Source organism: Macaca thibetana, chromosome 1, assembly GCF_024542745.1.
Source record: "Macaca thibetana thibetana isolate TM-01 chromosome 1, ASM2454274v1, whole genome shotgun sequence".
Classification (NCBI taxonomy): Eukaryota; Metazoa; Chordata; class Mammalia; order Primates; family Cercopithecidae; genus Macaca; species Macaca thibetana.
In genome coordinates this window covers 110,025,783-110,053,519 of record NC_065578.1, presented here as the reverse complement: position 1 = coordinate 110,053,519, position 27,737 = coordinate 110,025,783, and the positions used below count along the sequence as shown (strand labels likewise).

Sequence of the window (27,737 nt, the reverse complement as noted above, 5' to 3'; positions counted from 1 at the left end):
CAAAGACATTGTTGCTGTTCTTGTCAGACCTTTTGAGATACTTCCAGACTATAGCCCTTCCACAGGGTGATACTCAAACATTTTCCACCTAAAACATTTAAGTCTGCACACCCTGACCACAGACACTGAATTCACTTGATGTCAGAATGCTAGACTAAAAGTTAATCTTCTTGACTGACATTTCTAATCTCCCTTTTTAAAAATTCATCATAATGACTGACTTCTGAACAGCTGAATAAAGCAGTGATCAACACAAGAAACTGCATCCATTCTGATTCAGAGGAAAAAAAAATCCAACCTAGTAACCATTTTTCAGCATATTGTATTTCATCACATTTATTCTGTGATTAGTGGAGGACAGAGAAGAGGGACTGGGGAGAAAAACTGCCTTTATTTTAAGAAAACTCATTTCCTGTAACTATTCAAAAAGTATTGATTATCAAGTGTTAGATAACAATATTACTAACATTTATTATAGTTCAAATATTTAGTGAAATTTCTCCACATATTTAAAATTTTACTTAAGAATTTTCCCAGTTAAAATGTCATGACTGCTTAGTTTGAATAAGGAAGATACTCGTTTCAATTCATGACACAATATTACATTTTTATTCTTTCTCAGACAACAGAGAGACACTGTTACTGCTTTCCCTTGTAAGTCAACAGTCTGTGATACACGCTGTACTTTTACTGATTAGCAATGCATTGTTACTGTGAATATTTAGCTAGAACTTATTATATTGGAATTTAAAATTTTCTAACATTGAATTTAATTCTCTTCATCAAATAAATAAGCATTATTTTTTGTGAAATGAAATAATCATTCTTAAGCAGTGATAGTAATGGAATTCTGAATAAGATATAAAATCAAACATATTCTATTTTTTCTATGTTTATCCTTTGACATTGAGTTGTTTTAACTTATCACATATTATTGTTAAGTTGAAATAAGCTTTATGCCATGTTCTCTGATGTTCTTGTCATAATAATTTTGGGCCTTTGTTAAGTAAATATCAGAAAATATCTGTGAGTTTTGATTATGTGATGTTTTCATCTGATTCATTTTTAAAATTTGTCATTGGATTTAAAATGTTTTCTTTGCTAATGTTATATAGAGAATTCAATAAAAGACCAAAAAAGGAAATCCTGTTGCACATATTACTAATTAGTTCCAAATGATTTCCTTCCCTTTCTTTCCTTTCTTCCTTCCTCCCTTCCTCTCTTTCCTTGTTTTCTTTTTGCAAAAGAGGAAACATCAAAAGCTGGGCAGTTGTCAGTACCTCAAGCATCAGCTGCCTTTGAGACCAGCTCTGCAGACTCTTATGTATTCTCCCACATGACTATAATGAAGACTTCTGTGTATTACACTTTGCAAGCCTTTTGAAAGCCAACATTCCCTAGGTTTCTTCCAGTGTTCCCTATCTTATACTGTTGGAGACACAGTAAAGTCTCAAGGAAGGAAAAACTTATTCACAATAGTCTGTGCCTTTATGCTTTGTGCTAGTTATATGAGTAAATTATGGCACAGCAAATGTACATTATTTTATGCAGAAATAAGTATTGGACATCAATTGTGTGCACTGACCTGTTCACAGCAATGTCAGGGATATGGATGTCAATATGTAGATGACCCTGCTCTCAGATATATGCATGTGCGCGCGCACACACACACATATGTATATATACATATATATACATATATACACACATATATACACATACATATATACACACACACATATATATGTATATACATACACACACATATTCCCAAGCTAGTAGGTTAGGATCCTCTTTAGATCCAGAATTGGTCAAATATTAAATAAGAACATTCTGTTTTCAATATTTATTCTCTGTGTATGCCCAATGTTTTTGTATCGTAAGAGAGAGTAATTTCTAGCAATCACCTTTTACATACCCATTGTTCTCATTTTGTGCTTAGCAATGTTGATCCTAACTCTTTTTCTTTTTCCTAATAACAGCCAGTTATTCAAATGTGTTTTTACTTTTGGAATGTCAACAAATGATACATCATCAAAACAGAGGCCCTCTCTCTTGTTTCCACCTGGAATTTTACTTTGTCTAAAAAAACTAAGTGCAGATTTAGATGGCTTTACACATGTGATTAGTTATTAGAGACAAGAACAAAACATATTTTTCTAATCCTCCAATTGACATGAGAAATAACTTTTAAGCTTTCTTGTCATAGAATTTTGGTAGTGAACTCCATTAGTGACTATTTGTAAAGTTTTTCTTTTTCTTTTTTTTTTTTTTTTTTTTTTTTTTGAGACGGAGTCTTGCTCTGTTGCCCAAGCTGGAGTGCAGTGGCATGATCTCAGCTGACTACAACCTCTGCCTCCCAGGTTCAAGCGATTCTCCTGCCTCAACCTCCGAGTAGCTGGGACTACAGGCATGTGCTACCACACCCAGCTAATTTTTGTATATTTAGTAGATATGGGGTTTTACCATGTTGGCCAGGCTGGTCTCAGTCTTCTGACCTCAAGTGATCCACCCACCTGAGCCTCCCGAAGTGCTGGGATTACAGGCGTGAGCCACCATGCCAGGCCTAAAGTATTTCATTTTAAGGGACCAAATCTTTAAGTCCTTTGGAAATGGTCACAGAGTAAATTAAGAGATGTAGGTTGTTTCCAAGGGATTACCTATATCCTCTTTGAACCATGCCTGTATTCAAAAGAATTCACACTTTTCTGCTGGATTTCAACAGAGACAAATTAGTACCTAATTATTGCTGCACACCTCCTATGAGTTAGGACCCACTCAATCATCCATTCACTTTTCTGTACTTTCCTTTGTACTAAAACCCTTATCAATCTTGTGACTTTCTCTCCCTTAGATCTACTGTTTATAGGTTTCATTAATCACAAACAAATTGGTTATTTTGTTTCAAAAAATCCTCTTTACTTTCAGTGATATCTGATAACTTGAGTCATAGAGGAGGAGACTATATCATGGAATTAGAAAAGCCAAATGAGGAACTAAAACTCTAGTGACAAATACTATCTTAAAATGTAAGGTCAGTGAAGTAATTTTTTTGGAAATGGAGCCACCAGAGAAGGAACAAATAGAAATCTGATTTCAAAACACACAATTGACAAGGAAATGAATAAATGTGGCACAGTCCCTCACCCATGCCTGGTCTGATTTGGCGTAAAAAATGCTTCTAAATGAAGGTGAAGAACACAAATGAATTCATAGGTACTATTCATTAACCTTTGCAATGTAGATGCCAGGTATTACTAGTTCATACCCATATGCCAGCCATGAAAACAGACAGTTGTTTCCATATAACCTGAATCTAAAAGTAATCAGAGACAGCATGATGTAAGTTAGTCAGAGGGCCTAGTAGGAATCTGGAATCTGGAATAAACGATGATAAATATATCTTCAGTCTATTTTTCATTTACCTCTATAGAGTAGCTGAGGAATTCTGCAGAGGAAAAGGCTTGTGTTGTGTCTTAATTTGTGGCAATAGAGATGGAAATAAGAGAGAGGAAAGTGACATTCATAAGTGTGGATGTAAATTTTTGAGGTAGAGTTAATTTTTGCCTTTATTCCTGGAGGCAATTTATAAGGCTATTTTAACTTCGTATGTCCTAGTCTCGAGAACGTATTGAATTTGTGATTTTAATATGCTGCTCCCTGCAGGTACTTTCCATGCCAGTAGGAATCTCTGCACTATCAGGCCAAGCTCTCAGCATGTGTAGTAGCCAAGAAAAAACCTAGCAACAGAACTCCAGGGGCATGCCATACATGGATGTATAGTTAGATAAGATTAGACAGCTCTACAGGGCACCCCTCAGAGGCAACCCACATTCTCAGAATGTCTGGAATATACATTAATGGGGCATTATATCTGTACTGTGCTTTCTAATATTTACAATATTTTAAGTAGGTATATATAGTTCAAAGCAACTCTATATACTTAAATATATAAAGTATACATATATATATTATCTGAAATAGGCAGAGGAGGTAGTATCACATGCCTTTTATAAAAGAAGAAACTGGATGCACAGTTATGCAATTTACCTAAGATCATGTGGTCAGCAAATGTCAGAAAGTGACTAGAATACAAGGTTTTCTGACTCCTGATCTGCAGTTCTTTCTGTGTAGCCACATTTCCCTCCCCCCAACACCCCTCTTATCTCAAATTCTGGCTTCCATAAGAAGTGAAGAAACTGAGAGCATTATTATCAGAAAATCTTAAAGAAGAGCAGAAGAAAGCCCTTGCCATTGTGTTTGTCTTATACTATGTTCACACTGGCGAGCCTAGTCCTGCCTCAGCAAGCCTCAAGATCCAATCCCCTTACCTTAAAGCGAGACACCAAGATAAATAAAAACCCAAGCGCTTCAAACTGAATCAACCACCATTCCCTTCATCTATTCATTTATTCGTTCAAAAATGTTTGAGTAGCTCTTATATGCAATTTCTCCTTCTCACTTCAGTGGAAAAGTTATCCCAGTCTCTGGAGCTCCATTCCATCCTGTTCAACCTCCTCCAGAACCTGACTGTATTAAATATCATCTGCCTTTTCCTTATCCTCAGTATGTCCCCACCTCAGAATCTATGATCGGTGGATATGTTTCCTTGACCATTGTTAGCTCTCTTTGCCCCATTCCACTCAAAGCCAGACTTCTTAAAAAGTCTCTACTTCCTGACCCCTCATTTATTTGACATTCTTCTGCAGTGTTACTCCTCTATAATCTGGCTTTGGCCTCCACTTCTACACTGAACATTTCCTTAATACTAGTTTCTCTCTCATACATCAATTCTCAACCTCCCCAACTCTGTAGAATTTGACACTGTTGATCCCTCCCTCCTTCTTGGCTTTTGTGACATTTTCTCTCAGTCACCTTCACTGACTTGTCTTTCTCTTATCACTTTTTAAATACTGCTGCTCCCCAAGATTCTGATCTCAGGCCTCACTTTTTCTGAGTCAACACTTTCCCTAGGTAATCTCATCCAATATCCTAGTTTCAACTACTTCCACAAATTTTTATCTCCAGCCCAGAGCTACAACCTGAGTGCTAGTCTTACCATATTCCAGGTACCAGTCACTTTCTCAGCCAATCATTTCTGCCCTTTTTACCTTTGAACCTGCCAACCCACAGTCTAGAAGGGGCAATCCTAAAACCCACGTCAGCCCATTCTCTGTCTACAGGTGGTCACCTAACTCAACTGGGCCAGGTGATTCTCTCTCCTTGGAATTTCGATTGAAACTTGGAGAGTTAGAAGTAGAAACAATTAGGCAAAGAGCTATGAAGTTTTAGCAAGTTGAGCCAAAGTCAGCATCATAGCAACCCTAAGTCCATGTAATCTATATTCCGGTGAAGTAGTAACTAAGCCTAGCAGAGAAGCAAAGGGAAGAATGAAACAGACACAATGCAAAACAAGCACACTGCCCCTGTGAAAGATTATTATCAGAAAATCTTAAAGAAGAGCACAATTTACAGACAATTTCCAACACATGGGAGGCCCAACTCTACTCCCTGTCACTGGGTTCTATGAGATTCTTCTAAACCCTCCAAAAATCCATGATTGCATTAGCCAGCTTGATGGAGTCTTCTGACCCACACAGACAACTTATCTTTTGTGTACTAATCACTTTGCCATAAATGTCCTTTTGGATGATCTCGAAACTATTTATGATATCTCAAACCCAACATGTCCAGGACAGAACAACTCATTTCCCACACTCAGCAATGTCATCTCAACTGTATTTCTTGTCTTGGGTAATCAAACCACCTCTCTTTAATGCTACTGTTTGGAAATCTGGGAACCAACTAATCTCAAACTTCTCCCTCACTCTTCACAGCCATTAAATTCTTGATGCAACTTTAGCTGCCTTCTTCACCTTTGAGTTATTTTTATATCTTATTATTTCTTGCCTATGTTACTAGAGTAGTCTTGTGAATTTTTCAAACTGCAGACAAAGTGATCTCTGAATTACAAATACACTAATAACTCTCCTGGCTAAAATACTTCAGTGACTCCTCCTTTATCCTTTTAGAATAAAGCCCAAACCTTTTAGTATGACATCCAAGGATCTTCATGGTCCAGCTTCTGTCTACCTTTCTAATTTCATCAATATCACTCTCCAGTATGTACTCTCTGCTCCAGTCACCCTGAATTACTGTGAATCCCTTATATACAGTATTCCCTCCCATATACCTTCACATTTGCTGATCTCTCTGCCCAGAAATATCTTTACACCTTTCTTTTTCTTCCCCACTTCACTCATCCACATTGTTCTTCTACTCAGTTGGATGATAGCTACTTATCTTCCAAAACTTACGTTTTCTCCAGGAAGATTTCAGTTAAGTATCTATCTGATATTTTATATCAAGAGCCCTCCATCAAAGAACTTGACACAAAATATAACTGTCTACTCTTTTTTTTCTTTTATAAAACTGTGAATAACTTGAGAGCTGACTCTGTGTCCTTGTCATCTTTGTATTTACAGTGCCTAGTATATAACAGATGCTCAATAAATATTTGTTGAATAAATAAGATACTGAGAAGATGTAACTTCTATCCTCAAATATCTCATAGAAATAGTGGGAAATTAGAACACCTATGATTATAGCATAGTGACAAGTTCTATACCAGGTAGGCTCAGGGAACTGTGAGAAAGAAGGAAGAGAAAATTAGCTTAGGGGCCTTCAGGAAATAAGAGAAGGATTTAGGCTTGATGACTAAGTAGGAAGGACTAAGCGAGGCCAATGAGATGGGGAAGGATTTCCAGCTCCTTGTAGCCAGTGCCAGTCTACTTTTATAAGTTGCAAGAAATGTTGCACATTGATATACCACTGTTAAGAGGCTCTCAACACTAAATTGGTAAAACAAATGCAATCTGAGGAAACTAGCTCATTGTTTTAGCAGTGTAAAACCTTTAAAAATGTTTCAAACTATTGCAGCACTTAAAACTATTTTGGGTTCAACATGACCTCAGATATGTCTCTCTCTTGGAAATTTTCCCTCTTAATTTTGAAACATGAGTAGTGTTGAGAAAATTAATATGACTTTCTAGTCAACCACACTTACCTCATCCAGTTGCCGTTTTAGAAGAGTTGCTTATTATTCCAGGAACCTTCAAGGTCCTTGTTGTAAGCTTTTTGACTTAGAAACAGGAAATCAGATTTTATCTCAAGTGTAATTTTAAACCACAGTATTTAAACATTTCCAGTAGTTTCTAGACTTCATCAGAGGGCTACTTCAAGCTCCAACCCTTTAAAGTATTCCACTCGGATAAGAACTCTTATGTTTAAACTGTACTGGATTTGCCCATTTATATCTCTGTAGATCCCAGTCAGAATGTCTCCCAGTTCAAAAACATACACACATTCTCTCATTCTTATGGAATCTACTGGAAATTAACCTACATGAGGCTGTGGGCATCAAACTTTAGATCATTATAATCATCAAGAACAATTGACTAACTTAGAGTAAGATTTTAGTTGCTGATAATTCTAGGCAAAATTCTTACCAAAACTGAAAACATGAATTTTCCTAACTGCATTAATAGATTAAAATGTCAATTATTGGAAAGCAAAACACTAACTCCAAAGGTTGCAAATGGTCTCAATCCTTATTCATCACAATTCCTTTAGGTCTATTAAGGAGAAATTTAAGGAGCTGAAGAGTAAGATATAATTAATGTAACTTGGTGTTGGTGATTTATTCAGTGACAAATTATAAGGCTGCTACTATAACAGGCTCCCACAAGCTTAAAAGGAACAAAGCTCTTCTGTTTTAAGGATAGGTTATGATAGCCATTCTCAGATAATTCTCATTTCATCTTTTCCCACTGGTTATCTGTCAACTGAGGAGCCTTTAGTCTGGAGTCCTATTGTGTGGTTGCTACTTGAAAAGTCTTTTAACATCTCCATGACCCCTAATGCTGCAGAAAAGCTTTGCATTTTGAAAGTGTATTCTTGTCCATCTTAGCCGCACTCTCCCATCTCCCATCTGAGTTGTTACTGGTTGATTGAATTGGCATCTGCAAAGGCTGAAAGTGCCACTGAAAGGGCAATTCCTCCTCCACTGATGTGAACGTATCTTGATCTGTGGGTCTTTTTGAGAGATGATACAGACCTTGCTTAATAATCTAATAGAAATGACAATTTTTCTGTACTAGCCTAGAGATAATCCTGCCTGCAAAAAGAAGATGGATTACATGGATAGAAGTCTAAATCCAATTGAGATGCCCTTTCTAATAAAATGAGCATATACAGATGTCCTACCATGCTCTTTGAGTCATGGCTAATCTAGAATTTAAAGAGGAAGTCTACTTCACATTTCTTTCTTTAATTTCACATATTTCTTCACAGTTTGCCCAGTCCTCCAAAGAGAAACTCACAGTCACTGAGATTGTTGAATCACATGACTCGTAATTGTGAGTCACTGGCTGATTAAAGTAGCTAAACCTCTCATCTTCTAACATGAGCCTTTAATTCCTCCATTCGGAAGTGAGACTGCAGCTGTTGTATATCACCATTATTGTTAGTTCTTAAAAACATGTCAAAGGTTTTGTTTTGCTTTGTTTAAAAAAAAAAAGACTTAAATAAGATATTGACAGACATTTAGATAGGAAAGCGATGCTTTCAAACAGAAGTTGAAATTTCAAGTTAATGTTTTAATAATTATGTCTTCTTTTGGCTCAGTTTCACTTGGATCTTAGTCCAACAATAATGTCTTCAAAATATTCTGAATAAATCACCACCAAAAAAAAAAAAAAAAAAAAGAGCCTTAACTCTCATTCAGGAAAATGATGAGTTTTACTGGGTTCTGAAAATGCTTCAAGAACAAAATTAAGTGAGTAATCACATCTGACTTATAAAGCAAGAGAAGAGCCTGAATACAATGCAGTCAGGCACCTCTGAGCTTCCTGGCCAAAAAATAAAATAAAATAAAAATAAAAATTAAAAAAGTATATAGCCTTCCCTGACTTCTCTTGTTAAAATCTCAGAAAAAGAGAAGTCTTCTGGCTTCCACTGGTGATTCTTCACCTCATTCTCTCATGAGGGCCCAGTTCTATTAATATTGGGTAATTCCAGCTTTGGGTCTAACTAGGAAATTGGAAAGCCCCTTCCACTCAACCCATAACTTTGTTTTAAAAGTGTCTTTAGGAAGAGCTGGCCCCAAAAACCTTAAACCTTGCTACTCAGTGGTCCTCAGGGACCAGCAGCATCAGCATCATCTAAGAGCTTGATAGAAATGTAGACTCTCAGGCTCCACCCCAAACTCACTGAATTAGAATCTGAATTGTAATAAACTTCCCAGGTGATTTATATGCACATGAAAGTTTAAATAGCACTACTACCAGATCATTACTGTATAACCTCACTCGGAGATTTTCCACCTGTGAGCCCTTTGAATGAATAAACAATATAAGTTCAAATTAAGCTAACATAATCTGCCTTGCTCCTATATAGAATTTGTTTTTATAAAGTCCCAAAACATGATAAAGAATGAATATTTTCATTATTGAATACTAAGAATTTAAAAGCTACTCCTTCATTCCACTCTTCAATGTAGTCTAAATGTTTCATTTCATACAAAATAACCATTCCTAACCCCCTCCACCAGGCCTATCCCTCAACAGCTATAAAACCTTTGTAAAACCTCACATTTGGAATAGTCTTCATGGATGTTAATAAGCTATTAAAATGATAATTCAAATGCCTATAACAAATGACAACAGACGCTCTTTTAAGTCCTTGTCTATATTAATTTACTGGATCCTTAAAAAAACCCTAAAAGATCGGTTCTTTTTTTTTTTTTTTTTTGAGACACAGTCTTGCTGTGTCACCCAGGCTCTCACTCTGTCACCCAGGCTGGAGTGCAATGGTGCAATCGCAACTCACTGCAATCTCTGCCTCCCAGACTCAAGTGATTGTCCTGCCTCAGCCTCCTGAGTATCTGGGATTACAGGGACGTGCCACCATGCCCAGCTAAATTTTTTTGTATTTTTAGTAGAGACAGGGTTTCACCATGTTGCCAAGGCTGGTCTTGAACTCCTGACCTCAAGTGATCCACCCGCCTCAGCCTCCCAAAGTGCTGCGAATTCCATATTCAACATTTATGTGGTATATTTTACAAGGATGGGGTTTCAGCCCTGCCAACTGAGGTTCTTCATATATGCAGGCCAAGCCCTGCATACATGCTTAAGCAATGTCCTAAAGAACACATATGTCTCCCAAAGTGATTGCTCTGGAGGGCTTCCTCACTTCCTCACTGGAAAGCCATGGTTTAGTCATTAGTATTCTGGTCAGACAGAAAACCTCCCTTGCAGAGCTGCAGTGGAGGGGAATGCAGCTTTGTGCACTATAAATAGTAATTTTATTAAAATGTAGAAAAATTGTTGAGAAAGGAAAAAGAGGTGGGGGCAGAGGGTTGCCATGGCAACTCAACCATTCCTTCAGTTTTGAAAGCATGGGGAGGACTACAGAATAGTAAATAAAAGAAGAGGAAATAGAGGAAGTCAGAATGGCTCATGATCACAAGCAGAATGAGACAGCTCAGACAGCCTAGTTTCAAACTGAGTGATGAGCTGAGAGGCAGAGGGTGGGCCTCCCAGGGGAAGAGGGGATGCCTTTCTTCAGAGAGCAAGAAGACTATCAGAGTGAAATCTTTGTCATCAGCTTTACCTCATGGCTCAGCCACAGAGGCCACCAAACAACACAGCCCCCAACAAATGATTGATGGATAAATGAATATGGAAGCAAGAATCCTCCTGGTAGCCTGCCAAGAACTCCCTCCCTGCCCCCACCTCCACACATATTTTTAGATATTGGTTCTAGAATCTCCATTCTTCATTCCACTCCTCACTCCTGGATGTTGATTGACTCCAGGCAGATCGAGAAAGATCAGGACACACCAGAACTCCACCCACTTACAAGACATTAGATTAATTCACATGTGACAAATCCAAAATATATTATTAAAGGAAACTAGGATAAAAGGATAACCTTAGTTCAGCACTTTACAGGTTACTGATCATTATACATTATCCCATGGATGCACGGAACAGCTCCAGCAATCTGGGATTACTCCACCTTACAGTAGCCCAGGAAATTCTGTGCGCAATTCAGACTAAAACAGAGCAACTAATATCTCCTGCATGCAAGAATTTACCATCTCTCCTGGAGAATGGAATTACTATTGATGGTTTAGAGGACTTTCAGTTTGTCTTGATCACACACTGTGACAGCTTAAGCAATGCACTATCCCCATTAACACTTCAGTATTTGGGGGTGGAGGGTGAGGGGGAGTGGAGGGTGAGGTGGGGTGGGAGGTGAGGGAGGAGGTGAGAGAAATCCAAGCAGTTCTACGTCGTTTCTGTTAATGGAGGGTAGATAAAAAAAAGATCATCCAGAAGTCATGTTTAAGGATTTTGTAATGCACCAAATATATTGAATTGTATGGAGGCTACTAGCAGACATTTGGGATAATTTTTAAATAAAGATTTAAAGGGATAGGAAGAGAAGCTAGTTAAAGAGAAAGCAGGTTAGGATTTAAAAATGTTCCATAGAACCCAGAGATTACCTTGCCAGAACAGCAACCATACTGCCTACATCTGGGACACAGTGTTGACTCTAGCTCCCTCCCCCAGTTGGACAAACCTCATGCACAAGGCAGAGCTCACATCGTGGCTGACAGGATGGGCATTACCAGAGGGAGAGCAGCCTCACTGGGCAGAGTCAGGGCCTCCTCAGACTGGGAGAAAATGAAAAATGAGAGCAAAGGTTCTTGATCACCAGATCCAGGAATGTTGTTCCTGAAGAGCATTCCCTGAAGCTGAACACTTGAGAAGTAAATTTAAAATGAACGAAAGAAGCTAAGTAGTCAGCATATGAAGTTTATTGCCCAAAATGTGTTACAGATTACAATGTAAACAGGTTCAAATCAACTTCAGATAAATTCACATAGAACAAATCCAAAATAAAATATTAAAGAAAACTAGTATAGAAAGATAACCTCTGGCCGGGCGCCGTGGTTCACACCTGTAATCCCAGCTACTTGGGAGGCTGAGGCAGGAGAATCGCTTGAACCCGGGAGGCGGAGGTTGCAGTGAGCCAACATAGTGCCATTGCACTCCAGCCTGGTTGACAGAGCGAGACTCTGTCTCAAAACAAAACAAAACAAAACAACAACAAAAAAAACCTCTATTTAGCACATTCCAGATTACCAAGTACTTAAACATATCTCCATAGACATTCAAAAAGGTAGACATTAGGCAATCATCACAGAGAAGAAAATTGAGACTTGGAGAAGACAGAACACAAATCCAAACTGTACACCAAATATTTTGGTCTGATATTCTCAGTATTCTTTGGGTTTACTGAGTTTGGGTGTGGGTAGGATAGAGAGTCCCTGATTAGGATGACTTAGCTACAAAGTCAAAATTAAAGAAATCTGTGGTTCTGGACTGTATATTTGCAGTTTTGACTGAAGGGTTTGATAAAGAGCACCAATGTTCACAACTGTGAATTGTGAAACCACAAGTTTCCCGGATCTAAGTCGACCATGCAGTGGTACCATGGAACCCATTTCTGCCAGTCATGAAATGCTGCCTTTCTCCTAACATTGTTACCATCTTCTCTCCCTACACACACACACACACACACTCACTCACTCACTCACAAATGCACTAAACCTCTCCTTTCTCTTCCCTTTTCTCTTTTGTTTAGTCACACACGATCTTTCACTTCTACTTCAGCTGCATTTATCCACCCCAAGGCAAGCATTTGAGCATCCATCCAGCTAAATATCAGGGCCCAGAATGCCAAACTGTTCTCTCCAAGACTGCGCTACCGACAGCCAAGAAAAGCTAACAGTGATGATAGTTAATACTTACTCAGCACCTACTCACCATGCACAAGGCACTGGGATAAGAACTCCTTTGCATTCAGATTCCTCAATAGCTCACTCAGTCCTTACAACAACGCAAAAACCTTGAAAAGTGTTAGTATCCCCATTACACAGATGAGAATGTGAAGCAGAGGGGTCATAACTCACAGGAAGTCATGTGGCTAGTGATGGTGCAGTTGGAGAAGTGCATGCTTCTCCCCCTTCATAACCATTGCCTACCCAACATTTTAAATATATTTGATATTGTCTAAGTTGTTTTCCTTAAGAAAAATGTTTTATATTAACATATTATAACTGATTCGTATTTGGTTCATAATCAGGCAATTCTATTTTATAAACAATCTTTGTCTTCTTAGTGATCCATTTATATATACCCTCTCACACTCTGCATTTCTGCTACTAATACCAATTTCTTTTTTTCTTTTTTTTTGGGGGGGGGTGGGGGGACAGTGTCTCGCCCCGTCACCCGGGCTGGAATGCAATGGCGCGATCTCAGCTCACTCCAACCTCCACTTCCCAGATTCAAACTATTTTCCTGCCTCAGCCTCACGAGTAGCTGGGATTATAGGAGCCTGCCACCACACCCAGCTAATTTTTGTATTTTTAGTAGAGACAGGGTTTCACCATGTTGGCCAGGCTAGTCTCGAACTCGTGAGTTTGTGATCCGCCCGCCTCAGCCTCCCAAAGTGCTTGGATTACAGGCATGAGCCACCTCGCCCGGCCCAATTTCTTAATATTCTGGCTTCTGGCAGCCATCCAGCCTCTTTCTCTAGTTCTCTTTTCTGATCTTAATTCATGCATTAGGAAGACAGGCAAGACTTAACGTGCTTAGTATCTCATCTCTTCCCTTAATTCTACAAAGCCTCTCAGATCTTCCCACAACCCTTTGCTCTACCATGCTCTCTCACCCTGCCCATCCCAGAACTCTACGCAGATGGCTCTCCCAGGTCACCAGGAGCCCAAAAGTAGCCTTTCTTTGGGTCTTACCTCCTTGACTTCTTCATCTTTTGGCATCCATCACACTGAACTGCCTTGCTTCTCCTCAGTAGTAATTATACCTCTTCAGTCTTCTTCAAGGCTCATCTCAGCTGCCTTTCCCCTCCATGTCCTGTCTCCCAGGCTCAGCCCTTAGTCCTTCTTACTTCTCCTATAATTTCTTCTCAGGCCATCATATACATTTCCATAGTTTGACTCTATTTGCCACTAACTCCCAAATCCCTATCTCTATTCTTAGACTCTCTCTCTTTAGCTCTTCCATTTCCAACAATCTGCCAGTCATTGCCACCAGGATGACTCACTGGAACTTCCCATGCAGACTGTCCAAGCAAAGCATTTTCTTTCTCCAGTGATTTGGCCCTTCCTTCTGACTTCCCTATCTCTAGCAGATACCATCATGCGGATAGTCACCCAGGCAAAACAAACAAACAAATGAACAAATGTTGTCGTCTTTCATCCCTCCATCTTCCTCACCTACTATAGTCTGTTAGTTTTAAAATATAAAAAGATTCTACTCCTGCTCAGAAAGCCTTCAGTGGCCTTCCATTTTCTGTTGATGAAGTGCCAACTCACCCTGCCTTTGCATCCCACACTCTCCATTGATAGCCCAACACCCTTTCTCACCCAAGCTTGCTCCAACCAAAATAGACTCTGTCCTGTTCTCAAGCTTTTCTGCCTTCCTGTTCTGATGTATGCTGTCCCTGATATCTTCTTCTCCAACACTCATGAGGGCTTTCCTCCCTTCTCACAACTTAGGGTCTTCCTGAGTGTTTATGATATTTATCATGTCCTACTCTTTGTTTGTATCTGTCTGTTCCACCTCCTGAGGTAGAGGATGGGCTCCATACTTGAAGCACCTGTTTCCCCACAATGCTTACATACCTTGTGCACAGCAGATCCTCATTATACTTTTGATGAATTGAATTGAGTTGGGGCTTAGCAGCTGTGTAAGAAGCACCAAGTTTCCAGGACCCTCTCCTCTCCTGAAACCAAGCAGATATTGTATTATTTGTCCCACTTTCTCATCCTAAAAATGGGCCTCTGTTTTTCCCTTATGGTCTGAACATCTATCATTTACCTCTGCAAGCGGTGAAAAGGGGTCAGATCTTTGGAACAACAGTCATAGCCACTGAGCACAGTCCATGTGCCAGACACTGTTTGAAGCATGTACATGTTTTAACTTATTTAAACCTCTCAGCAAATCTGTGAAATAGACACTGAAATTCCCATTTTACAGATGAGGAAACTGAAGCACAGACAGGTTAAGTGGCATGTCCAGGCATAAACAGCTAGTACGGAGGGAGCCAGATTCTCAGGCAGGCCTTCCGGCTCTAGGACCTGTGCTCTCACCACTTTGCTATAAGGAAATGCAGATTTGAAAAGAGGAGATTTTACCTGTAGGTCTTGATGACCCCAGTCCCAAAACCCAGAGCCTGGTTTGGTCTTCACAGGTTTGACCAAATGTGTACATATGTGTATTTGATTGTGAGTGTATATGCAGTGGAATAGGGGAGAGCCACCTGTCTTTGCACTCTGCTCTTTAGCTGGTATTGTTGTGTTTGCTGTTATTTCCCCAACATAAGCTTCCTGAAAGAAGACAGTATCTTCCATGATTTTACTCTCCCACTGGAGTCTGATCTCGCGCTTGTCATCTAGCAGGTGACCCACAAGTTTAAGGCTGAATCACATTTTCACATATAAAGTCAGTGCCCAAACCATGCCTCTCCTTTGAAGTTTCTGTTGTCTGCCCCCACTTCTCCCAGGCTCCTGACACACCCACTCTCTCACAGAGCAGGTGCACTTCAGCAGAATGTAAGCAAATCAGTGCTCAATGTCAAAACGGATTTTACTCCATTATTAATTCGCGAGAACCAGGAGAAGAGCAAATAAATATCCCAACAAAATTATGCTATGAAATACATGAAACCCACTCAGATCTAATATTTAATTTAGACCCAACTGTCTCAACAGCTTTCTACCATCCCAGATTCCAGCCAAAGGCCATCAGACATGGCTTGGGGTGAAAACTCAGCAGCAATACAGGCCTAACGCAAAGACCAAGGCTGAATGATGGGCCACCCCTCAGGGACAGGTGCCCACAGGCCAGAGGCTGAAAAGCTTCTCCAAAGATGCCAATTAGCTCAAGTACAAGAACCAAAGCCTGAGCTCTGATATCTGCATAAGTTAGGCTGCCGGGAGCTTTGCCTAATGATTCTGCAAGAAGAGGGGCTCTGGACCAGCACCTGCCTCCTGCTGCCCTGCTTCCTCAGCCAGTCAGAAGGGAGATACAAGCACCACCTAGTGCTGAGACAAGGAGATGGGTCATTGACAGCTGCTCACTGACTGTGATGATATTCTAATTATCAAGGCTACAGTGAATGCTGAAGAGAGGGGAGAGAGAACAGAGGAGTGGAGAAGCAGTGGGGGAAATAGATTCAGAACACGAATTCCCAGCTCATTCAACTCACCCCACTACGCCCACCAGTCCTCAGCACTGGTGTCATGGCACCATCCTCAGAGCCCAGGAGGCTGGCTTCCTGCAGCCTCCAGGCCTGATGAGCCCTCTTTCTCCCCCAAGCTTTTTCCCAGCCTGTCGGGCAGATATGCGGCATGTACTGCTGTGCTCATGGCCAGTAGACCCCTGCTTCCTCCCCTGTAGTGGCTCTCTGAGAATAAGGATGTGTCTGCCCTTGGCTCAGCATCTGAAGCACATAAAGCAGATTCTGCTTCCAGAACCAGAAAATGCATGTCGGCTTAAGACACAGAACTGACTCTCTCAGTCACTCCATGCCGCTCCAGCAGAGGGCTTCTCAGGGGCCAATGGAAACCAGCCACCAAAGGCTCTCTCATCAGGCTGAGTCCAGACCACCCAAAGAGAATCCAAACCACCCAGGCCCCACCCAGGGGCAGACCCAGGACCCAGGCAGGTCCTGAAGTGCTGGACCACTCTGTCACAGGCTTGGGGTATGGGTATGGGTTTAGCTGTCCCCCATGGCTGCTCAGCCTGCACAGCCCACTGAGGGGCCTATCCAGCTACCAAGGGAGGACATGCTGCCAGTGAGCTCCAAGGAGCCCTGTGGCAGAGCAGGAAGGGGCAGGGGAATGCTCCCACCCACCATCAGCTGGGGCTGGAACTCCAACTCACTCTGAGCACACGGCAGCCTCCCAAGTGGATGTACGTTACTCCAGGTGACACATTCTTTTCTATAAAATTTCCTTCCAGATCAAATCAATTTTATTTTATTTTTATTTTATTTTACTTATTTTTGAGACAGGGTCTCCCTTTGTTGCCCACACTGGAGTGCAGAGGAGCAATCACAGTTCACAGCAGTCTCGACCTCCCTGGGCTCAGGTAATCCTCCCATCTCAGCCTCCCAAGAAGCTGGGAATACAGGCATGGACCACCATGCCTGGCTAATTTGGGGGGTTTTGTTGTTGTTGTTATTGTTTATTTGTTTGTTTGTTTGTTTTTTGGTGGAGACAGGGTTTTGCCACGTTGCCCAAGCTGGTCTCAAACTCCTGGGCTCAAGCAATCTGCCTGCCTTAGTCTCCCAAAGTGCTGGGGTTAAAGGTGTAAGCCACCACACCCGGCCTCAAATTTGATTTTAATGAGCATCAAAAGAAGCTCTACACCAACACCTTTGACTTGGTCATTGGGAAGAGCCCAAGGAGTACTGCTGCATGATCCACTTATTTCAGAGTTCTTGATGGCTGTCCTCCTCTATAGTCCTGGCTACTGTCAGGTCATGCAGCCCCTCTGCAGGCCCAGCATTGGTGATAGAGCTCCCAAGGCTACCTCCTCCACTGTTGGACAGCGTTCCACCAGCTAAGAGTTGGTGAGCTCTCATGCCGTGCTTCACTCCTTGCCAGCCATTCCTTCACCCTCATTTCCTGATTCTCACTGTCCAGAAAATGCCATGTGCCAGACTATGAGCCTGACTGTAGCCTCCTGTGGATCAGAAAAAAAAAAGGGTGATGAGTTCTTTAACTCATGGTAAGTATTATTATGATTCTCATATTCAGATAAGGAAACTGTGGCTTAGAGAAATTGACCCCCTTCTTTAAGGTCACAGTAACTTAAAATTGGCAAAGCCAGGTTACAAACCCTCAGTTCTTAACTAGAACAGGGTTGCAAACTACAATACCTACAGACACCTGGGAATCCGTGAAACTGTGCAAATGTAAGAAAGGTGGAGGAAGTAGCACTTGTGAAAAACCACAGTGCAACTGTTTATTCAGAAGAGGCAGCTGCCACCCACGTCCAATTTATTGTTACAGGAGAGAGTAGAAACATGGGTGATCAGATCCTCAGATTTTTAAAAAGAGGCTATCCATATAGATTTGTAAGCATAATCTCCCAATTTGTGCTGATGACTGATGCAAGTTTTTAAATCCCAGGGCAGGGCAGGCCAATACCAAGTGGGTCGCAGACCCACATCTGTGGGCAGGATTCAGGGTGGTGCCCATTGTGACTACTCTAGAGTCCAAGATCTTAACCATTAGACTTTACTGTCTTAAAATATCAGCTAGCTTTATTTCTGGTGAGTCACAATTTTTCTTCCTGTTATCTCCATCTATTGGCCTCAGTTCTGCCATCTGTAGCAACAGGGATTCCAAAAACACTAGCCTCCTGTGCCCTTTTCTAGGCTAAACATCCCCAGCCCTACAAGCATCCCCATTTTGGCTTGGTTTGCAGGACCTTTACCATGCAGGGCCCACGATTCTAGGCATGCCCCAGACACACTCCCACCTGCTCACAGGACTCCCCACATCGTTGTGGAACTAAGTCCTACCCATCATGTCTGGTCTGCGTCAAGCAGAGCAAGACAGGCTTCTATCCCACTAGGACTCATCTGAGACTAGAACCCAAAGTCACCTCGTCTCCTTGGCAGCTAAGAATTTGCCTTACTTTAATTGAAGAGATAGTGACCCTCCAAACCCAGTGGGAGGCTTCTTGGCCTCTGCAGTGATTGTCACTTTGTAGGAAGTGACATCCCAAACACCAGCACTTTCCCATCATGGTCCTGATGGTCCACCCCTATCCTTGCAGGGACTGTTTCAGGGTCAGCCCTTTAACACCTATGGCTTTCAGGCCCACACCTGGCCGATCTTCCCTTCTGAGAAGGCAGCCATGACACCAAGAATCCCTCTTGTTTATAAAACAAATCTCATCCTCCTTCCAGTATCTCTGTCTCAATATTGAGAGATTTTCCCATGATTCATCAGACCCACTCTAAGAAGTGGGTCACCCCCATTTCCTGATTCTCACTGTCCAGAAATGCCATGTGCCAGACTATGAGCCTGGCTGTAGCCTCCTGTGGATCAAAAAAAAACAAAAAAAAACAAAAAACAAACAAACAAAAAAAACGGTGATGAGTCAAAGTAAGGACCCCGAGGGCCAGAGGAGTATCTCTGGTGGCTCAGCCAAAACCTCCACACCCAACAGCTACGAGCTTCACCATCTGAGTACTTCTTTTGATTCCAGTTCCACTCTCAACTTCCCTCATGAAATGAAGAACTGCAAATATGATAACCTGCTATGGAAACTGAGAAAAGCTAATCAGCCCATCTTTTATTCTCATTCTGCCTTCTGGTCCTTCCCCGGGTCACTGGGGCCGGGGCTGAGCTGAGCAGCTGGGTTTTCCGCTGAGCAGTGACTCACAGATGTAGTTTCTCTGGCACAAATCTTCAGAACAGTCCCAGCTGGGAAGGCTTCCTGGTGGCCCAGTGATCCCTCACAGCTGCCAGCCTGGCAACAAGAGATCCCAGCTGGGGCTAGGTGATGAAGAACAGGTCTGGGCTTTGTTCCTCAGCTAAAGAACCTGTCTGTTCTACTCACTGGATCCCGGATGTAATTCATCATCAAGGTCACTGAGGAGCACCCAAGCCCTTGGCCCATCAAAACCACTTCAGGAAAGTCAGATTTCTGAGAGGCATCACAACTACCACTGACGAGCATCAGCTCATTGCCAAGTGCATTACAGAGGTCCTGGCACTGCCCATGTTCCTGCCAAGCGCTTAGGCATTAAAATTGACAGCGGCGAGCAGCAGGGACACACTGCCAAGGGTACTCCTTCCAGTACAGGAAGGCAACAGGCTCACGCAGTGTCAGGGCTGGGCAAGATTATGATTTTTCACACTGTTTTAGGCAGCAGAATCCTCTTTCCAAACAAAATCTCATGCAGAAGTCTAGGATTCTGGCAGGTTCAAGGGTAGCTGCTCAGCTGGAGACCAAGGCGGGGCCAGGAGCTGATCCCCTACAGATTCCCTGTAATGTCTCCACCCCCAGCTCTGCAACACCACCCAAGTACCTTTAGCCTCTTCCACTGAATCACTGGGGCTCCACCTGACAAGGCTGAACACTCGCCGCTCTGGTCAGCCTCTTGGCATTCAGAGGGGGAAACTGAGGCTGGTAGAATATGACATGCGTTTCTAAAAGTCACATGGTGAATATGTACTACAAATTCAGGAGAACAAAAAGTCTTGTCAACCCCAAGCTTTTAGTGAACCAGAACATCTGTACAGACCGTCAGTCCGTGAGGATTGGAAGAGTTAAGTGATTACAGACATAAAGTTAATTTTTATTTTGTCTCAGCCACTTTCTTGCTACCTGTCCTCAGGCAGGTCACCCAAGCACAGCTGACCTAGGGCTGGACTACACCCAGTGGCCTTTTGAGGCATCCCCTGCTCATCTTTCAGTATCTAGAACACGACAAGACCCCCTCTCAGAGCTGCCCACCCATTCACTCCTCAGCCATCCAAGGCCTTGGCACCTGGCTCACAGCCTTCCCCTCAAATTCAGTCCTCACCCTGACATCCAGACTCCTGGAGGCCAATACCTTTGACCTTTTCCTCTCCAGGCTCCTACACCCTGACTCTGCTTAGGGACCCCACTCAAGGCCACATCCTGAACTTTGACGGGACTTGCACTCCTTGGGAATTTTAAGCTCAAACATCCCACTCTCACCTCTCTGCCTTCATGCTTTCTTGCTTCTGAATCCCATATGCATGGTCTCTGGCATGTTTTTGATACCTTCTACCCTTGAGCACTGTCTTCTCTCCCAGCCTCTCAGTGTCCTACTGTCAGCACTCCCACCAGTCCAGTAGCCCAGAACCCTTAGGCATTGCTTTAAGTACTTTCTTGCAAGATTTCCAACTCCAATAACCCCTTTCCTGCTCCCTCACCAGCACAGTCCCACCCTGCATCAATAACATGGTGGCCTTCTCACTCCTTTACCCAGTCTAGGGGTCCTGATGGGGAAAATCCCACAGCCACAAGGAGAGGAAGTACTGCCACATCCTTCCTTTTCACCAAGATCTGGGCAGAGTTCAGTCTGTCTTAGCGAAGACCTTTCAGTTCCAGGTGCCTGAGGACCCTCACCTCAGCCAGCCCCTGTACTCTCAGCCAAAGCCAATTCCAATCCATTCTCACCTCCTATGATCAAATAAGTGTTCCAGGTCTGGGCCAGGCGAGGTGGCTCACACCTGTAATCCCAGCACTTTGGGAGGCTGAGGCAGGTGGTTCACCTGAGGTCAGGAGTCCGAGACCAGCCCGGCCAACATGGTGAAATCCCATCTCTACTAAAAATACAAATATTAGCCGGGCGTGGTGGCGGGCTCCTGTAATCCCAGCTACTTGGGAGGCTGAGATAGGAGAATCGCTTGAGCCCGGAAGATGGAGGTTTCAGTGTGCCAAGATTGCACCACCGCACTCCAGCCTGGGCAACAAGAGCAAAACTCCGTCTCAAAAAATAAAATAAAAATAAAGAAGTGTCCCAGGTCTTACCGAGCATGACCCCTCCACCTGTGCTCTGAATCCCTTCTCAATTCTCCCCTCCAGGAATTCTCTCTCCTTATTTTCCTGGATCTTCAACTACTCATTTTGTATCTATTTCTCTCTATAAGTCTCTTCCATCTTAAAACAAACGAAAACCCTTAAACAAATAAAACCTTCTTTAATCCTACATTCCCTTCACCTACCACGTAATTTCATCATTTTATTTACAATCAAATGTCTTCAAAGAGTACCTACAAGCCCGTTCCTACCTCCTCATTGCCCACTCACTCAACCCACGGAGCTCCGCCTCTGCCCAACACGGCTCCACTGAGACTGTGACCTCCATGTGGCTTCCTCCAAATGACACATTCAGTCTCGTCTTGCCTGACCTCTCAGCTGCCTTTAGCCAGCTTTCACCCATGGCTTCCAAGACATCACTCTCCCCTGATTCCTCCTCTATCTATGGCTGTACCTTCTCCATTTCCTTTTCTGGCTCCTCCTTGTCTTTAGGCTTTTAAATGTTCCCACTTTCCTCTCTTCTCTTCTACATGCACCCCTGCTCCCTGCCTAATCTCATCCATGTCAGAGGCCTCATCCATACAGACTTCTAGATCCAGCCCAGGCCTATCTCCCAAGCTCCAGGCAGGAACATCCAAATCCCATTGTACTCCCCACTCAGGTATCCCACGGACCCCTCAGACTCAACAGGTCTACAGGGCTTGTTTAGCCTACTGACTCCATCCCTGCAGTATCTCTTTTTAGTTCATACCCACATCTCTGTCTGGACCACTGCAACAGCTTCCCAGCAGGTGGTCTCCCTATGCCCTGCAGTCATTGCCCCCCCAGCAGTCTATCCCCCACAGCAGCCAGAGTGATCTTCCTTAATAGAAAAATCCAGTCATGTCACCCCTCTGGCTTAAAATCCTTTAAGACTCCCCTACCTCCAAAGTAAAGTCCAAATAACATTGGCAGAGTCTTCTAGACCTTGTAAGATCTGGTCCCTGCTACCCTCTCCATACACTTCTCTTTTATTGCTTGTACACTGAGCTCTAGACAATGAATTACTTATACACAACTCCCTTCGCCTTCCCTATTGTCTCCCGCCATGTTTTCCAAGTGCTGATTGCTCTTCCTAACTCTGCATGGCTCACCGACCCCTGCTAGTCTGCCAGTGCTCAGTTTCTCTTTTAAGAGAAAAACCTGTTCTTGCAGTCCCTGGCTGGGGTGACAGGAAACACCTGGAGATTGCTGATGAAGCATCATGCAACCAGGTCACCTCGAACCTGAAACCCTTTGAACACTTACCAAGAAAGGAAGTGGTGATGGGGCACATAGAAGAGTGAGCCATCATCTGGTTTCCAGCGTGAAGACTTCTGCAGGAGAGCCTCTGCTGGGCTTTCAAGGAGGTGAAGAGGAGGGGCAGCAAGGGTGAGCATGCATGTGTGTACATAGCAGGCAGGGAGTGATGTGAGCAAAGACAGAGAACAGGAGGTGACTGGTAGGCCATTGCTGGAGTGCAGCAAGGAATAAGGTGAGCTGCGACGGTGAGACACTTCAAGGGCGAGACAACGGATTTGGCACCTTCATGAAAAGCAACATGGGGGTCAGTAAAGGAATGGAGGCGAAAGGAAGGCACTCCAGGTACTCTGGGAAGGATTGTGAATGAGGACCCTGCAGGTGTGAGGTGACTCCAGGGTGAAGGGATGGGGTCAGAGGCTTGGAAGTGGAAAGGAAGGGACCGATCGCAAAGCATTAAGTGTTGACTCCCAAACAGCCGACCAAGGCCAAGACCTGTGCTCGAGACAGCAGCCCTCCTGCACGGAGCATTGTCCATCCGTGTGCTTTGTGCTGCCATCTGGTGGTTGTGGAAAGGAAGACCAGGCTTAGCGGTTCCAGGGCTGGCTGCTGGGGTGTGGCCAGGTAGATGATTGTGAGTACTGGTTTTTGCCGAGGCTCTTTGGGGAGAGCGCAGGGGGAGGCAGTGACAATAGGGTCCTCAAACCCATACAGCTTTTAAAAGATGCAATTTCTTGGCACTTTTGATTGTCCCTTTTTGCACGGCATTTAACATAAGGTCTGTTTCAAAGTAGGTGCTTAGTGTCTATTGTTTTTCTCAATTATAATAATGACTTAACAATCACTGAATGCCTACCATGTGCCCAGTGCTTATATATTTTATCTAAGTTATTCCTCAAAACAACTTTGAGATGAAGATGACGTGATGATTTTGGGTAATAGAAGAACTGAATCCGTGAATCCATTGAATAGCTTGGTAAATATTTACTGAGCACCCATTGTGTGTCATGCCGTGCCGGGTGCTGGGGACACGGAGGTGAGTGACACAAGTAGGATCTGCCTTTGTAGAACTTGGAAGAGAAAAGGGATGGTATGCAAATAATATATAGTAACTCATTTATTTTACTTGTGACTAAATATCCTAAAAAGGAGAAAAAGTACAGAGCACTGGCCAGGCGCGGTGGCTCACACCTGTAATCCCAGCACTTTGGGAGGCCGAGGTGGGAGGATCACCTGAGGTCAGGAGTTTGAGACTAGCCTGACCAACATGGAGAAACCCCGTCTCTAACAAAATAAAAATTACAAAAATTAGTCAGGCATGGTGGTGCATGCCTGTAATCCCAGCTACGTGGGAGGCTGAGGCAGGAGAATCACTTGAACCCGGGAAGCAGACGTTGCGGCGAGCCGAGATGGCACCATTGCACTCCAGCCTGGACAACAAGAGCAAAACTCCATCCCCCGCTCCCCCCACCCCGCAAAAAAAAAAAAAAAAAAAAAAAAAAGTACAGAGCACTTAGAGATGTTAACTCACTTTTGAGTCCATTTGATTTTAAAAAATGCTTCTTCCAGTCAAACCTACCCACCACTGCATTACATGAATTCAAATGATAAATGAATACCCTTTTCTTTCTCTTATTCTTCAGCTTTTACTTCCCTGTGTTTAATTCAGTCTCCTCGTTTTGCTCTCTGCTTAATTAACTCCTGTTCTCTGCCAATGCCATACCTTTCTGTCTGTTCCTATCATCATTTGTTGAATGAGTATATAAATGAGTGAGTGAATTCACTGACACATTTATGTCACAAGCAGGTGTCTGTCATCCACCGAGGGTTAGACACCAGACGCTCAGTGTGCTTATGGATACACAGTTCCTGCCCTCAAGTTGCTCACAACTAGTGAGGAGAAAAACATAGCAACAAATAATTTAAAGTGCTGAATAAACACACAGGTGAAGGAGAGAGTAACCGTGCTGAGGAAGAGGTGCCTCACTGAACTACTTCTCAGGATGATCTACAAACGTTAACAGCATCTGTACAAATTCCAGCTGTCACACCAGATCCTTTGATAAATGTTCTACAGTGGCACCTCCATTTATGTTGTGTCAGGGACACAGGTCTCATTATTAATTTTCCGATATATTGAGACTTACTCAATTTCTACAGTAAAATGCATTTCCGAAACCGGTAGTTCCCAAACTTTCATATCCACTGGGGATTGTCTGCAATGATGATCTTGGGGCCATTGGTGGGGTCCTTAAAAATCACTCACTGATTGGGGATCATTTGGTCATTTGGTGGTAATTGGAGATCATTAACAGCCACTGAACTCAGGCTCTTACCCCAAGACATTCTGATTGAATTTATCCAAAATGTGACCTGAGCACTAGGATTTAAAAGCTTCCCCAGGCAATTCTACTACACAGCCAACATTTGGGAGCCATTCTTGAGGATCCTCAGGGATCTGGCCTGGGAGATGAATGATATCAAATGCAAATTTGAAGAGAACACATCAGGTCTTGCTGCCAAGAAAGAGGTAAAACCAGGCATGGTGCAGCACCACCATGATTCCCAGGGGAATTAGCTCTGCTGAGCTCTAAAGCAATCTACAGGATTATGAAGTTGTGTCCATGTATTCAATAAACAATCATCTAGCACCTGCTTTTAGCACAAGTCAGTTCATCTCTGCTCTAAAGGATCTGGTTGGGGGAGAGAGGCCTAAAATGTGCAGATGAATTTTGTGAGACTGGTGATAATGTGTGGGAAGTCCAGGGTGTCACAGAAGCACTGCAGTGGGGCATCTAATCTGACCTCCTGCATTCTTTCAAGTCATCACCTCTTGTCCAGTCCTCTACAGAGATGCCTCAACAAACAGATATTTATGGGGCACCTGTTTTAAGTCAGGCACCAGGTGCCAGACACTGGACAAGGCCCCCATCAGGCAGTACAGAGATGAACACAATGGCTGTCTGCTCTCAAGGAGTTCCCAGTCTGGGGTGAGGGAGTTTTGCTCTCTCATTTCTCTTATGCAAAATAGCTTTGTGTGAGTACTGTCAACAAGTGGAAACCAGTGGAATATGGAGGATGGTCAGGCCCTTTCTAACACCCAGGAGGCTTCTTCACAGTGAACCTAACAGGATGAATGGGGTTTCAGAGGATGATCATGGACGAAGGGGACAGCATTTCATTCCCCAACCACTTTGCTAGACTCTCCCACTGCTCCCTCCTTTTTTTTTTTTTTTGAGACGGAGTCTCGCTCTGTCCCCCAGGCTGGAGTGCAGTGGCCGGATCTCAGCTCACTGCAAGCTCCGCCTCCCGGGTTTACGCCATTCTCCTGCCTCAGCCTCCCGAGTAGCTGGGACTACAGGCGCCCGCCACCTTGCCCGGCTAGTTTTTTTGTATTTTTTAGTAGAGACGGGGTTTCACCGTGTTAGCCAGGATGGTCTCGATCTCCTGACCTCGTGATTCGCCCATCTTGGCCTCCCAAAGTGCTGGGATTACAGGCGTGAGCCACCGCGCCCGGCCTGCTCCCTCTTTTTATAAAGTCCATGGATCAAAACTAGATGCAAACTCCCAATCAAGACATACCCAGTGTGGAGGACAGAACGGAGGACTGCTTCCTGGCCTTTGCAGCACCCAGGCCCACTAATGCTCAGGGCTACATACTGTCTTTTCCCCGGTCAGGGCACAAGAACAACTTGTGATCAGTTAAAAACCCTTCAACCACCACCATCATCTCCAAACAATAAGACTAACTTGGGAGTTAGGGGTGGCCTTTTAATCTCATTTTAATCATCCATATCTTAATGAATTCAAGAAATGAGGAAATTCAATGTTGCCCAAGAGTCCCTCTAAATGTGTTTCCCTCATTGTATTGCACCACTTTCAGTACCCTCTTTTCCCACTTCCTATTCTTGCTATTTCACTTCCTGTCCACCTCATAGGATTTTCTCCCTCTTCACTTTCTCCCCATCAAGCCTGGCATTATTATTATTATTTTTTTTTTTTTGAGACAGGGTCTCACTGTTGTTCCAGGCTGGAGTGCAGTGGTGGGATGGTGGCTCACTGCAATCTCGAACTTCTGGGCTCAAGGGTTGCATTAACATTTTTTATAATTATGTTAGTCCTTAGATGTCTCTTGTTTTATTTTAGATTCCTTCTCCCTTTTTGTTTTCCTTTCCTACCCACTTTCTTCAGACAAAATCAATAAACATTTATTGAGCATCTACTAAGTGCTGGGTCCAATGAGGGAGCACAGAGAGAAACCCAGGAGCTAGTCCTAGCCCTTGAAACCGTTATGATCTAACAGATGAAATAAAGACAAATGAAGATATAGAAAGAGAACATAGCATTGGCTGGCATGGTGTTGTCTGTATAAACAAGAAGCTTGGGTGGTTAGGACTTCACACTTCAAGGGGGAAAGACTTCAAAATGGACAGTGGATAAAATCTGGTACTATAAGGACTTTGTGACTAGCCAATAATTGAACACTTACTATGTGCCAAGCGGTATGCCGAGTGTTTTCTTTCCAGTGTCTCATTAATCCTGAACAACTCCATGAAATAAGCATTTTAATTATTACCATTTTACTGATGATTAAGTTAAACCTTCCATAGATGATGTCACTTTCTAAGGTTACTGAGCTAGAAAGGAGCTGATTTGGGAGTCTAGGCCAAGCCTGTCTAACCCCAGATACCAAGGTTTGGGTTGTGGTGCTGCACCATGTCTGGTTTTACCTCTTCTGTTTTCAGTTTCCTGTGTATGTGAAACAGAGATAGC

At 43.0% G+C, this 27,737-nt stretch overlaps 2 protein-coding genes across 3 annotated transcripts in view; both read left to right on the top strand.

The window, feature by feature from the left end:
* The window catches only part of LAMTOR5 (late endosomal/lysosomal adaptor, MAPK and MTOR activator 5), a 301,434-nt gene that overhangs the window by 50,261 nt on the left and 223,436 nt on the right, over positions 1–27,737 (top strand). The window lies entirely within an intron of this gene.
* KCNA2 (potassium voltage-gated channel subfamily A member 2) overlaps positions 22,946–27,737 on the top strand; it is a 38,329-nt gene continuing 33,537 nt past the window's right edge. The window contains exon 1 of one of the 2 annotated variants that reach the window (XM_050746315.1): positions 22,946–23,096. The gene's annotated coding sequence lies outside the window, so the exon portion shown is untranslated. The other variant, XM_050746299.1, reaches the window with a different exon arrangement.